This window comes from Lissotriton helveticus, chromosome 5_1, assembly GCF_964261635.1.
Source record: "Lissotriton helveticus chromosome 5_1, aLisHel1.1, whole genome shotgun sequence".
Taxonomy (NCBI): Eukaryota; Metazoa; Chordata; class Amphibia; order Caudata; family Salamandridae; genus Lissotriton; species Lissotriton helveticus.
In genome coordinates, this window is record NC_136065.1 from 840,548,519 (window position 1) to 840,563,392 (window position 14,874).

The 14,874-nt window shown below is 49.3% G+C and overlaps 1 protein-coding gene across 4 annotated transcripts in view; it reads left to right on the forward strand.

Annotated features, from left to right (window-relative positions):
- Positions 1-14,874, forward strand: part of SHLD2 (shieldin complex subunit 2) — a 1,059,977-nt gene that overhangs the window by 338,979 nt on the left and 706,124 nt on the right. Inside the window, exon 3 of one of the 4 annotated variants that reach the window (XM_078643303.1) lies at positions 9,117-9,172. The exons of the other annotated variants lie outside the window; for them this stretch is intronic. The gene's annotated coding sequence lies outside the window, so the exon portion shown is untranslated. The remainder of the gene's footprint in view (positions 1-9,116; positions 9,173-14,874) is intronic. 4 annotated transcript variants of the gene reach the window in all.

A 14,874-nucleotide genomic window follows, 5' to 3' on the forward strand; every position in this document is an offset into this window, starting at 1 on the left:
CTGCTGAGGTAGTTAGTGAAATGTGTGACATCCAGGCAAGCACGAACTGTGGGAGTGGGGGAAATCAGATAGATCAAGTCCCATCACGTGCGACATATTTGCTTCTCGTAGTTTTTTTCCATATTTCCAGTGATGATACAATTTTATAAAGGTCAACTTTCTCATTCAGGAGGCAGGCCTTTGTCCTCATCAGCATATCCAAATGCTTCTTCTCTATTTCTTAATTTACTCTTAATAGTCTTCATGAGGCTGGGGGGGGGGCGTGGCCAGCCAGGCAAACATGGCGGACGCGACTCTCTAGAGCTCCGTCCGGCGGGCCTTGAATTATCCTGAAATTCCCCTGCCAAAGTGTTCCCAACTCCTGATTGCCGGGTGGTGAGGCTTCGGAACCGACTGTGGAGTCTGCGAGAGAGCTCTGAGGCGAGGAACGAGTCGCCGGCTACGGCGGAGCGGACATTGTGCGGCGGCGGCGTGTGGGAGCGGTAAAGGCGCGAAAACTCACCCACGATTCAAACGCTGCAGGCGGCGCCTGGTGAGGAGTTGGCGGAGCCGTGTGAGGCCGGGCTTGTCGGGTGCCGTGACTGCCTGTACGGTTTGGCGGCTGCCGGAGGTGACCCAGGGGGGAGAAACAGACGGCGAGAGGCGCCCGGAGCGGACGTGAGAGGCTCCGTGCCGGGTGGTGACACTGATCGGCGCCAAGCAGTGACGGAGGTGCGACGCGGACAGGCATGGCTGAGGAGAGGCACAGAGACCCGCTCGGGACACACTGCTTACGCTGCCCGGGCACCAGAAGGAGAGACGGAGACTCGGCGGCTGGCGGGTCCGGCCCTGGAGGCGGCCCGGCAGGAGGTGGCGAAGTGGACCGCGGCAAGCTTCCCCTGGCAAATACATGGCCTGGAAGACTCTTCGACACGGGCAAAGGCGGTAAGCCTGTGGTATGCTGAGGCGGGCTGGTGGCGAACTGTAGAGCTGAGCCCTGCCCTGGTGAGGGGCGGCTGACTGGCGCTGACACTCTCTGGGGGTTGTGGCTGACGCTATTCGTTGTCACACGGTGAACTGTTGACTCAGGAGACACTGCTGGCCGGTCACTTCGAATACCGCATACGAACTGAGGGGGTCCTTGGGGCTTCGCTGAGAGCTGGGAGTCCCTACATAGCAGCGGAGGGCAGGCGTTGCGAGACAGAGGTATTGTGCCTGGCCAAACAACATAAATGCTGAGGGGCCATTTTGTCACAGGCGCCATTTTGAACAGTGCTGTGGTGTGCGGCCCCTGCCCCTGGACTGAGCTGGCCGCTCCTTACGCGCCGCTGCTGCTAGACACTGAGGTGGAGCCGGAGGTGGGAACTGGACAAGCAAAACACCCCCCTGTGTGGCTGAGAGGGGGGCGCCCCTGAGAGAGGACTATAGCCTGCGCCTGCCTGCCTCGTTGCAGGCGGGGCGAGCACGGTTTGGCGGAGGCTGGGCGGAATGGCCGGTGGGCCCTGGCTGTTTCGTGCGCGACGCATGACGGTGGGAGGCTGGCGAGGCGGCTCCTTCTCTGCCTGCTTGACGCGCACCGCCACCCTATTGTACGAGGTGGACCTCCCTCTTAAGCCGCCACTAGGCACGGGGACTGGCGCGTTGATGCCTACGGCGCAGCAGTTAGTAATGGGCAGGCTACGGGACAAGACCACGGCGAAGCAGCAAGAAGCGAGTGGCGCAGATCTCATGCAAGCACAGGGGCGCGAAAAGTCGCGGAGCCTGAAGCCACCCTGGCAGCCAAAATGGACACTGTTCTGGCTGCAGTGGAACGCATAGGCGCCACACTGGCGCAAACCAAGACCTCCCTGGAGGCACGCCTGGACAAAGTCACGTCTGACTTCATGCTGCTCCACGCGGACCATCGCAAATTGTCGGACTCTGTCACAGAACAACGTCGCACGGTTCAAGAACTGCAGCCAATGGTGCACAGCCATGCCTCGGCTCTGCAGGACCTGGTCGACAGAGTGCACGCGCTGAAGGACCGCGGGGACGACGCAGAAGGGCGCTCTCGTCGTAACAACGTCAAAGTGGTAGGCCTGCCGGAAGGAGAAGAAGGGAAAGACCCTGAGAGGTATACTGAGGACTGGCTGCGGTCACTTATGCCGGCTGGAGCGCTGTCCCCACACTTCGTGGTAGAAAGGGCACACCGACTGCCGGCGCAGATCCGGAGGCCTGGAGACAGACCTCGCCCGTTTCTCTTCAAGCTGCTCAACTACCGTGACCGAGACACGGTGCTCCGCGAGACCAGGAAGTTGAGCGACCTCAGGGTGGGCAATAGCCGTGTCATGCTGTTCCCGGACTACATGGCGACGGTGCAGAAACGGCGCGGCTCCTATCTGGCAGTGAAGAAACAACTCCGGGAACTGGACCTACCCTTTTACTTGCTGTTCCCCTCCCGCCTGCGAGTGGTCACCAAGGAGGGCACGCGCTTCTTTGAAGCTCCATCTGATGTCTGGGACTGGCTGGAAGAGACTGGACAAAGGTCAGGGACTAGACCGGCAGGCCCAGAAGAGGGCGGATGGCAGTAGCAGCACTCCAGGAAACGGAGGAGGAAGCGGGAGACCCGGAGGACCGTGGGCCCAGGACTGGCAGCACCCAGCCCGGAGAAGGACACGCACGATCACATGGCAAACACTAATATATTTGACATGGAATATCCGCGGCATGCATACGCCGACACAATGCTACTCAGTATTTTCTTATCTTCGGCGCCATGGGGTGGGGATTGCCCTCCTTCAGGAGACACACATGACACAGGTCGGACTAGGCAGGCTCCGGAAGCGCTGGCGGGGGCAAATACATGGTACCACCTTCTCGGCGCATGCGCGAGGCACACTAATATGGGTTAGAGCGGGTGTCCCGTTCAGTTGTACAGACACGAAAATAGACCCGGAGGGCAGATATTGCCTAGTGCGGGGAAGGCTAAATGGTCAGGACATCCTTCTAGGCTCCCTTTATGCCCCCAAGACGAACCAGGCCACCTTCCTAGAGTCCCTGAACCAGATCCTTCACCCATATGCTGGCCTCCCCTGGTTGTTAGGTGGGGACTTTAACATGGTGCTGAACGTCGGGCTGGACCGCTCCTTCCCCCCGTTCCGAGCTACTACAGCGATGTCCAATTCGCAAGCGTTCGGGGATTGGCTCGACCACTGGGGGGTACAAGACCTATGGCGGGTTCAACATCCCGACGATAAAGTGTATTCATATTACTCCCCAGTACATGGCTTGCATGTCTGGCTGGACCGGATACTTGGCACCCAGTCGCTGCTCCCTTTGCTCGCCGAATCGGAATACTTGGGGAGGACACACTCTGACCACAACCCCCTGCGGTTTAAGCTAGACTGGGGGGCAGACCGCCCACCCGTGCCTACGTGGAGGCTGTAACCGGCTGCGCTTGAAGACCCTGAGTTCCGCTCTTCACTGGGTGTGGCTGTTTTAGACTACTTTGAAAATAATGTGGGTTCTGCAAGCAGCGCTACAGTGGAGTGGGACGCACACAAATCGGTCATAAGGGGGCACTGTATGGGAACCTCATGGAACATACGCAAGCAACTGTCCAATTCCCTCACGCGCTTGGAGAATGAGCTGCTACAATACGAGAGGGAGGGCAAGGGGGCAGGGCAGCACACACAAACGCTGAGTGATATGCGCGCTACTCATGCAACCCTCATGGAGCAGTTGAGGTGCCATAATTTTGCGGCGCATACAGCTAGAACACATGCCAGGGCAGATATGGCCGGGCGACTCCTAGTCTGGTTGATATAAAAGGAGAGCAGGGGGGTACCAATTGGAGCGCTCCGCACGCCGGAGGGAAGGATGCTATATACGCAGCGCGAGATTCACCGTGCCCTGGTTGCGCACTACCCGCAGCTATACCGGGCCCGGGGCACTGGCCCTAGACACGCGTTAGAAAGCTTTCTGGACTCAGTCACCTTGCCGGTGGTTCCTGAGGAACACCAAGACGCCCTCAACGCACCTCTCACACTAGAAGAGGTGGGAGATGCGATCCAGGCCCTGGCGACTGGGAAGACGCCAGGGCCTGACGGACTGCCAGCTGAGTATTATAAGGCCTACCGTGACACCCTGGCTCCCTTACTCCTGCGCATGTACAACACAGCAATTGATGAGGGCTCGCTTCCTGCATCCTTGCGGGAGGCGTTTCTGGTCTCCTTGCCCAAACCTGATAGGGATCCGGCGGCGCTGGGCTCCTACAGACCGCTGGCAATGCTTAATGTTGACTACAAGATCCTAGCTAAGCTGCTGGCTGAACGGCTGGCGCCAGTGGTCCCGCACCTCGTACATACTGACCAAAATGGGTTTGTGCCGACGCGGTCCACGTCCTTGAACCTCAGGAGATTCTTTAGGGTAGCGGATGGGGCGTTGGGGAGGTGGCACAGGACGGGATGCCTAATACTTGACCTGGAAAATGGTTTTGGCAGCCTAGAGTGGGGGTATTTGGCCGAGGTGTTGACACGCCTTGCGTCGGATGTGGACTTCCTGCAAATGGTTGACCTCCTTTATAAGCGACCTGTGGCGCGGGTGCGGTTGGGCCCTTACGTCTTGGAGGCAGTGGCGCTGGGCAGGTGCATTAGCCAGGGTTGCCCCCTGTCGCCCCTACTGTTTGCACTAGCAATAGAGCCTTTGGCTGCAGCGTTGCGGCAGACTTTAGACCTAGGGATTCCTCTAGGGGACGCCACACACCAGGTCTCGCTATATGCCGACGACCTGCTCGTATTCATTAGAGACGTGCACTGTATACCGGGGCAGCTGGCCCAACGGCTCGATGAGTTTGCTACAATCTCAGGACTTCGGGTAAATGTGGCAAAGTCCTGCTTATACGCGTTCGACAGCGGGGTGGATGACCCAGAGTACTGCCTAGGGGGCACAAGAGTCCTATGGAGGGCTGATACCTTTAAATACCTGGGGATCCAGATCTATCGCCAACCGGCTGACCTGTTCGACGGGAACCTGGGGCGAGCGGTGGCAGCGCTTAAGTCCCAGATAAGCTTTTGGTCTACGCTCCCGCTAACCATTACAGGTAGAGTGGCGCTGGCCAAAATGATCATGCTTCCTAGGCTTCTACACTATTTCGTTAATCTGCCCCTGTTCATCCCGAGCCCCTCCTTCTCTAAACTTAACGTGGTCCTCCGCGACTTCATCTGGGGCACATCCCTGCATCGGCTAGCGTTGCCGAAACTGTTCCTGCCAACGGACAGGGGGGGATTGGCTGCCCCTTGCTTTGAGCACTACTACCTTGCCGCGCAGCTACAGTGGATTGCCCGCTGGTTGGCAGACAGGGGAAGGGAAGACACTGCCACGGCTGAGCCACCGTATTCTCTGAGCCGTGTCACCGCACTCTTTCACCCACTGGCGCCGCCTGAGAAGCCCACTCCGCCGTTGCTGGCGGTCGCATACAAATGCTTTCGTAAAGCCCTATTCCTCACTCGTAAGGTGTTCCCATATGCGCCTGCTATACACTTGGCGGGCTCCCCAGGGAGCGGGAGGGCTATCGCTCACCCCTTACTAGATCAGTGGGGAGAGGCAGATGTGGCCTATGAAACGTTGATAGCTGAAAACGGGTTACCGCCCGGGGAAATCCTGCTGCACCGCTCGCTAGTGGCGAAAATGGCGGCTCGCTGGGGCGACATGGCGACGGAGCCCACGCAACATCTCACTATGCAGTACCTGCACGTCGTGGGGAGGGGTAGACACCTAGTCCGCTGGTTCACCGCATCGATACGGGCGCACACAGAGATCAGCCTAGCCCCACTCAGAGACAAGTGGGAACGAGACTTAGACAGGGTGCTAACTGGTAAGGAGTGGGAGCGGCTGTTTAAGAGCCCGGTGCGCATACCCCGAAACATGCGCCTTCGCCAGATACAGCTCTTTATTGTCCATAGGGCCTACCTCACCCCTGAGCTCATTAATAGATACTTTCACCGATCTGACTCATCCTGCCCCAGGTGTGATGAGCTGGATGCAGGGCTGGTCCACCTCTTATGGAACTGCCTCAGGCTGGGCACTTACTGGCACCTGATCTGTGGAGCGCTTAGGGCGTGCACGGGCCGCGTCATTCCCTATGGCTGGCCCGAGTACCTCCTGCACCAATTCAAGAGGAAACCCCAAGACAAGGCATCTTCCCGTTTTCTGGATCTGTGTTTAGTGGTGGCTAAGCGACTGCTCACGAGACGGTGGAAGGCACGCGAACCACCAGCTGCGCAGGCGTGGGTATCCTCCCTTAGAGCATGGGCACAGGCGGAATGGATAGCCATATGGAGAGAGGAAACGAGTGTGCACTGTAAGGAGCCCATGGCGGAACAGTGGGAACGCATGCTTAGCGCTCTACGCTTGCCAGAGGGGATGGATGCGCTGGACGCTGGAGCAGCCTAGGTAGCTGCCCTAGGTGGTCGGGCATGCCGCGGGCTACTTCACTGTTGAGACTTGATGCCATACTAAGTCTCACCGCCTCTAGGCGCGCAGGCCTGTGATGCACACAGGCTTACACAAGATGATGCGCGCTGGGGGGGGGGTGCCGTGGGGGAGGGAGTTGCATGCACATGTGTATGAGTTTTCGCCGCTATAGTTTGAATGTTTGCATACTTGTTAGATTAATGTCATCTCTATACGTGGCTACATAGCAGCGGGATTCACCCCGTAATTATGTCACTAAGCCAGATTGGACCACAGGGCAGCTGTACTATGCCCCAGGACGTTTCGGACTACATCTTGGATGGACGTGCCAGGCCATACTGCAATTATCCCCACATGTGTTAACATAAGCGTAGCTACATGCTTGTACACCGCTCTGTTCTGTGATATCATAATGCTGTACAGACATGTTTGGTTTGCCAATTTATGCTGACTGACTCCTACACTGTACCCTGAAATATAAAATATAAAATGCTAATAAAATAGATTTGACAAAAAAAATAGTCTTCATGAGGCTGGATCCTCGTTCACAATCTGCACTCAATGCTTGAAATCTAGCATAGACATCGACAAGATGAGACACTCACTATACTAAGCGGCATTGCATGTAGTGAAATTCGCCATGTCTTGAAAGTTGGTAAACAACCCACCCTTTCAATGTTCTGCCATCATATACTTATATTCTCTGTACTGCCGAAGAACATCATGTGGGGTTTCACAATTGCCCAGGATCGAGATCTTCTTAAACTTTTCAACAACTCTTAAAATGCAAAACAACCTCGACCCTTCTCTTTATAAAAGTGTCTTCTCCACATGTTGAAGAACCCTGAACATTACGTGGACTAGAGTGCAATTAATACAGGGCCTGCATATTATAACATTGTTGGTGTAAGTTTGTATTGTGTATTGCCAAAACACATGCATTAATAAACTGTATGTACTGGACAGTGATTTTCAATCATACACACTAAAATCTATTACTGTTCCATTTATAAAGCAAATTACATATGTAATAAAACAACTGGATAGCGTTCTTGTTTTAGGTAGGAGGGAAAGTCTTCAGCAACCAAGAAGAAGTAGGTAGAGGGTTCACCCCTGCTCAGGCAGTGGTGCTGCAGTGACTTATAATAACAGTCATACCACATTTCTTTGCTCAAAATACTGTCATCCATCAATGCTAATTAATAGTGATACTTTGGTTGGGTTCATGCGACTTTTTGCAAAGGCCAGGATGCAGAGTGGTAAACAAAGCATAGCAACAGTGAATGTATAATCAAGGGAATTCAGGTCGGGGTGGACAGTTTTTGGCTCTTTCTAAATGAGGAAAGAAATGCATATATTATGCTTGCCTCAGAAACATGAAACGGTAACAAACATTTATGCAGTATTCTCAATAGCAGTTTCAATAATCTCACTAAAATAAATAGGGAAAGAACTTTAGGTGTGTTTTGATGCAGAGTCAGAGGAGGGCGAAGCAACAGATTAACAGGGAGAGCCAAGCCAGAGCTGAGCCAAGGGTCTGGCTCAGTTATTGGTGCCCGTGCACATGCCGAGCCCTGAACAAGTTTACTGTGTAAATCACACAACAATCATCCTGCAAAATGTAACGCTGCTTCAAGTGAAAGCTTTGGCATTAATATGTCATATTATAGCACTGCACTGATAGTGAGTGAAATTCTTTTATTGTTTAGTTAATAAAAACCATTACAAAGATAAAATACGTCAGTATTTAGAATTAGACAAAATGGATACATGATTAAAAGTTAGAATTCTAGGTAAAAAATGATTCGTTGAACTTCGATAACCAAGTCAGTATTTGAGGAGACTGTTTATGGGACTACGAGATCAGGGTTTGTATTAATTCTTTTTTTTCTTAGCTTAGTAACAAATTTGATCAATCTGTAGTGAGTTGAGGGTCCGTTGGGACATATTTGATCAATCTATAGTGATTAGATAGTCCATTGGGCACACTGCATTGGCTGATGCGGGGCAACTGGTGCGACTTCCATGTTCATTATACACATTCCTCTTTTTTTCTCAGACCTCATAATAAATTTAACTAATCTACAGATGAGTTGTGGGTCCGCTGTGCATAGAACTTGTAAAATTGCAGAGCGGCAGGTACGAATTCCATATTCGTTGAACTTGGCCTTTAACCAGCTCCGACGTTCATGATCCAGTGCAAGACAGATGCAGATCAGGTGAATAAAGTCTTGTTTTGCGGCACCACATAAGTCACACACCTTAGGGCCTGGTGTCCTCCAATCCGGTCGATCAGCATTAGTTGTCAAGTTGCCCATCCTTAGGCTAAGATATTTGAGTTTGACACGTGATGGAATAGCAAAGTCTAAATAGGCTGCAGGTTTGGGCTTGTTGTATGATTGTATTGTCATCCAGGCATGAGAGCGATGGCTAAGGAGTATCTTATCATTAATCAGCGAATGCCTATTAGCCGTATTTTTAACTGCCAGTTTGAATGTAGGTACAGGTAGCTTGGTTTTCCACAGAGATGCTAGTTCAGTGGTTTCTAGGGAGAATTTTAAAAACTTGGCGTATTGAGAATTGGGGCTGTTTTGCATTGCTTCCCACGTGGCAGAGTTGATCTCTGTTTCCCTGTTCATCCAGATGTCGTACCAAAATTTGACTGTCTCGTATTTTTTTTGCAGTACTTGAGATTGCAGGCCGAACTCAAGACGGACCTGTGCGGGAGAAGCATCACACGGTAAACTGAATACACGCTTGTAGACTCTCGTTTGAATTTTGTCTAGGAGCTGTGCACTCCTTCCGTGATGTAAGACACTACCATAAGCTATTGTAGGAAGTAGATTGGCTTTGATGACTGTCAGGAGGGGATTGAACAACGGACCTTTTAATTGCTTGGATAAACTGCTAAATGCGTGTAACAGAGCTGTTCCCTCCTTTTCGATGACAGCGAAATGCGAAGAAAAGTTAAGGCGCCTGTCCAGATATATTCCGAGATACTTATAGCAATCCACTACTTCCAATTTCTTGTTGTCTATAACAAGGAGTGGCGGTGCTTTACGACGGCTAGTTATTAACATGATCTTTGTTTTCATGCTGTTTATTTCCAGAAGATTCTGTATTGTATATCCGGCCAGTTCATGCTGGAGGCGTTGCAGACCTATTTTCGTCTGGCTGAGGAGGACCACATCGTCGGCATAGGAGAGATGTGTTAGTCGTAGTGTTCTTAGCTTTGGTGGGTGGGCGTTGATCCCATCTAGCCTTGTTGTCTGGTCGGCCATGAACAGGTTGAATAGATGGGGGCGAAGACACTGCACTGATAGTTTTTATCCATAAACCATTAGTGAATTAAGAGTCAAGACAGTTGCCATGTAAACCCTTTACATGACCCAGATCGTTATAGAGCAGCATTATTGTTTATTAAATCAAACTCAGTGGGTTTTTGTACAACTGGCATTTTGAACTCACATACTTGAAATTGCTTTCTTGGCTGAAAATGAAGAAAAAGGAGTAGTTTTGGAAAAATGTAAATATTTGCCTAAGAACACACAATTCAAGTGGGAATGTTGAGATTTATTTGGGTTTACTGTTTTCACTTTGTACAAATCAGCTGGTAAATGGGTATATATTTGTAATTCCTTATGTTGACGCTTGTTTTTTACCGCTTTGTACATTTGTTTATAGTTTATATATAGCGCAAACTTGACCTGAAGGTTTTATGTGAGTATAGCTTGGCTCGTTATGAGCTAGACGTTTTCAACAGGACCTTGAGCTGAGCCAGACTTAATACTCAAGCTTTTAGTGGCTCACCCACCTCTAACCATAATGTTGATGATCAACTAGGTTAGCAGAAATTGATCACCTGACGCTACATAGAAGGAAACAGCCATTCCTAAAGAGCAGGGACAACACGAAATACCAGAGTGAGATTGACTAACACTAGGCTATTGTAACACTCTACTGGTTTGGACAAGTAAGGACAACAGGAGGCACTCCGTAGTTTCCAAGGACAGATAGACTTTCTCTTCATTTATCGTCTTTATTTCTACCAACAGCCTGTAGATTCCTCTTGCTGAACACGTCAGAAGCAAAGTACAAGTAAACAAAAACAGGAAGGTCCTTTTACAAATGAACACAGATTACTTCATTTTTTGTTTTATTGAAATATCATGACTGGGCTTTTGCAGTGTCTTAAACATGAATAAGTATCCAGCATTTCATTTACAAAGGTGACCACTATAATGTTGTTTAAAGAAATAGCCAAGACAGCCACATCGAGTAGGGCCTGTGCACTGAAGCACATAGAGTGATTAAACTGATATTTACTTCCGATCTTCACCAGGATGATTAACATAAGGTGCCTTCGCTTTTCTTGTCCTCTCATAAATCACATGGGTAGGTTGATCTATGACCTGCCATGTCATATCTAATTCACTGTGTTGCTGTCCTGCTCTACCACCGGGGAAGGTAACCTCCAACTGCTACTCAATAGAAGTGAATGCAAATGATCAGCAGATGTAACTCAGTCAGCCAAGGGTTCAACACCATTGACGAATGGAACACCATACAACTATGATACCCTCACTCGTAGAATTCTTTTCCAGCTACCAGGTAATTGCAATCACATTAAGCAACAGGCGAACTGCCTTGTTCACAACACTTCTTTGACTATGCTGAACTTGTCTTTCCTCTCTCCCCTGCTCCTTCTTTGACATGGTCTACATCTTCACTTTGACCTTTTCTGCCTCCCTTGCCCTCCTGGTCCTGGCCTAGTTACTCTCCGGTAGCACTATTACCCGGCCTTCAGCTGGCAGTGCGCCTGCCCTTGTTCCCGCCCCCTCCTGTCTGTCATGACGTCAATACGCCAGGCAGAACATGCATTGCACTTCACTCCTTGACGTGACTGCCTGACGGTCGGGGCTTCGACTCAGGTTGTTACAACAGGCCTCGAGTCTCCACCAGGACTAACCCGTTATCTCTCTAACCCATCCCCCACGCCCCAATAAGACTCCTACGGATCGGCACCCGACCCAGGGCTCCAGGACAGGATTCTGCCTGCTACCTCCGTATTCTTCAGCTTGCCTCACAATCCGATGCCTCCAGAATTCTCCTCTTGCATGATTGGCTCCCTCAAGGCGGCTCCTAGTTCGCTGATCTGCACTTCCTTATTTCTCTCCGCTTCCCTGAACCTCACCACTTTCAGCACCTCCAATTAGTAACTTGGTCCTGAAAATGATCCTAAGTTACTAGGATTGAAACGCCGTCGACATACTAGCGCAACTCCCGGCGCCCCTTATTGTGGTTCACCAAAAAGCCATGAATCTGTATAAATCCTTGTAATTCATTACCTGTGAACCACAAATTCATTTTTGTATATAACTATCACGTTCTCACTTTGCGCCACGCCACCACTGTTTCACACTTGTCACCTGCGCTGGTAAACTGGTAAAATACCTATGGAAGAGAGCAAGTTCTTTGAATCCATTGTAAGATATTAATATCCTTAAAAATGAAGTTGAACTAAGTGATGGCAAAGTCTGAAAACGTAATTGAATTGCTGTGGAACATGGCAAGTTACGAGAAAAAGAAATATGGAGTTCTAGATATGAACCATAAACACAACCTTGGGAGAATGGGCTGAGGAATGTCAGAATAGTTATGTTAGTAAGGAGTTATCCAGGAAGGATAATGTTCATTGTGATGTTCCTGACAACGTAGAAGCGATTGAGTCGCAAGTATGTCTGCTTGTGAAGTATTGGACTACACAGGAGTGGATATGACTTCTAGTGTGTCTGCTTCAAGTGGTGTAGATGCAGCACCGGAGAGTGCAGTTTGCAATCTCTGGTCATAGGTCCACTTGAATGCTTAGTTTGTAAAAGAAAAAAAAATCCTCCCCAAATGTATGGAAGATTGTGTTTTGTAGGTGGATAAGAGAATACATTTGACCACTTGTGTTCCCTTGCATGATGGTGGATCTGCCCTGATTCTAGGGTAGCAGGGTAAATTTTGTTAAGTCTTTTTTTAAATCACTTTTGTTCTAAATGTTGTTATTCGGAAAAAAAATAATTTATTGGTCTAAAGTAGTTCTAAGATTTATTTTTTGTTTTTAAGGAAGGAGGGTGTCTGTAGTGTAGATGGTTCTCGGTATGTGGACTCGTTAAGAGCTCTAAAATCCCCAATTACCTCAGCTGTGTTTCATCTGTTAGGGACAGTCTGAGCTCTGAGCCATGAGAGAAGGAGGCACTGGTTGTTATTGAATACATTTGGAGAAATTACTTGGATTCCATCTTGTTACTAAAGAGAAGAACACTGAGCACCCTATTTTCTTCACGAAGTGTTTACAATTCAAATGATCTTCAAATCAGAGATTTTTTGAAACGCTACTTCTAGTTGTACAATAAAAATTATTTAAAAACTGTTGAGCTACCATTGTTTGGTAACACTACCTTTTGAAATGATTGAAAATGTGTTGCATTTTTGCAGACACCGATAGGGTTCCTGGTTGCTTTACCCAGGGTAGCTCCTGTTTTCAATGAGCGCCTCGAGACATGACAGAAATAAGGAATGTTTTAGACATGGTGAATTATGTGGTCGGGTGAACAAAAAAATGATCTCCCTCGCTGGAACCCAACGGAAACGCTAAAGACCGGTTTACCTTAGTTCAAGCCAGGAAGGGAGGGCCCAGGTGTCATTAGGGTGGGAGGTGTGGTGCGAGGGCCCCACCAAACTTAATTTGCTGTCTTTTAATTACAAACCCGGGTAAGGGAACGGGGAGACGGCCATTTTCTTTCCTTGTAGTAGGTCCCGTAGCACCCGTCTTAAGTCACTGAAAGCAGGATGGAGGGTTAGATTCCATGACAATGCCACACTATTACCAAGCAGAAACCACAGACCTGACAGCAGATGCCAGTCCAACAGGTTTACGCTGTTCTCCTCCAGCAAGAGAACTGCGAATGGACAGCTTTAGTTTGTCAGCTGGGTACTTCCCTGCAATGAATAGCGTTACTCCCATAACGAAGATCAAAATGATTAATGTGGTGAACTGTTTATTTAAGCAGTTTGCAGATGCAGATGTCTCTCCAGAACGCCTTCACATTTTTATGCAGCATCATTTTTAAATTTCGAACTATTGTATGAAATCACTGCCGGCTCCAAATGTACGTGTAGAGAGATGCATGCACTGAGGATTAGCAGCGCCCTCGTGCCGCCGTCAGAGACCACATGATACCGTAGCGCAGTGCCTGGCGGTGTGTCACTCAGTTGTTTTATGGTTGTGCTGCGTCATGAAAGACTAGAGTTTAGGCCAAGAAAATAGAACATCAAAGACTGTCTGCAGCGTAGTTCTAAATTATTGCCAGCAATCCAATCATGGACTATATTCAAAGTGTAACCTGTAATTATATATTGATCAAACACTGCACTTAGCAATGTAATAGCACATCGACGATTTTCCAGCGCTGTGATGTCTTTTATTGCAAGAATGTACTTGAACAGCTTGAGACATAGAGGTTGCTGGCATCTACCGGCCGTTTTAGGAACTGGTGATATAGTATGAAACTTAAACATTTTAAAGACCTATAAGAGTGCACATGCTGGTAAGTTTACTAAAGAGTTCTGTGACCCTGGAGATAGCGATAATCTTAGCTGGGCTGAGATTATCTAGAATCTCATGCTGAGCTCAGGTCCCTGCAACTATAAGAATAACTGCGTGTTCTGTGGCTGTTGTGCACTGTGCTGCGTATAGAGGGAAGTGCACTGTGTCCTGCCCTCTGCACTACCCTATGTAAAGAGGGATGTACGTGTTGTTCTTTGTTGTGAATTATCGTGTGTAATAAGGTAAGCGTGTGTGGTATCATGTTTTGTGTATTCTTCTGTGCAGAAAAAACAAGTACCCTTCGAATTATCCTGTCAGATAATGACAGAATATGTGACGTCAGAGTGTAACTTTTATTTTTTCGAAATAGGTAATACGCAGTTGGAATTTGTTATTCTTTGAAGTATCCGTATGATTATGTCACCTTACAGTGCTTTTACCTCTCTCCAGCCAACTTATTTTATAATAACAGTACTGATACATACGCCTGCATTTCCGCCAGACCTATGGAGTGGCCAGAGCTGTAGGTTGCGCAGCAGGAGTTAGTTTTTGAAGCCAGGGGCATTCTTTCCATAAGCAAGCACTCGTCGTGATCCATACCGCAGTCCCTTTCTGCTGCTTAAGGTGGTTGGACATGCATTCATAGCTCACTGTGCTCTCCTTGGTATTTGTGGTTCTCCTGGGAATGGACTTACTTACCTCTGCCTTCGCTGGCTAATGTAATACTCTTGGTGACTGGTTGCGAGCGAGAACTGTGATGGTTGTTATCTTACGCATTGGATATAAGGATAGATCCTCAGATCCAATGACGTGTGTGTGTGGTGTCAAGAAAATAAAGAGGCTGCCCA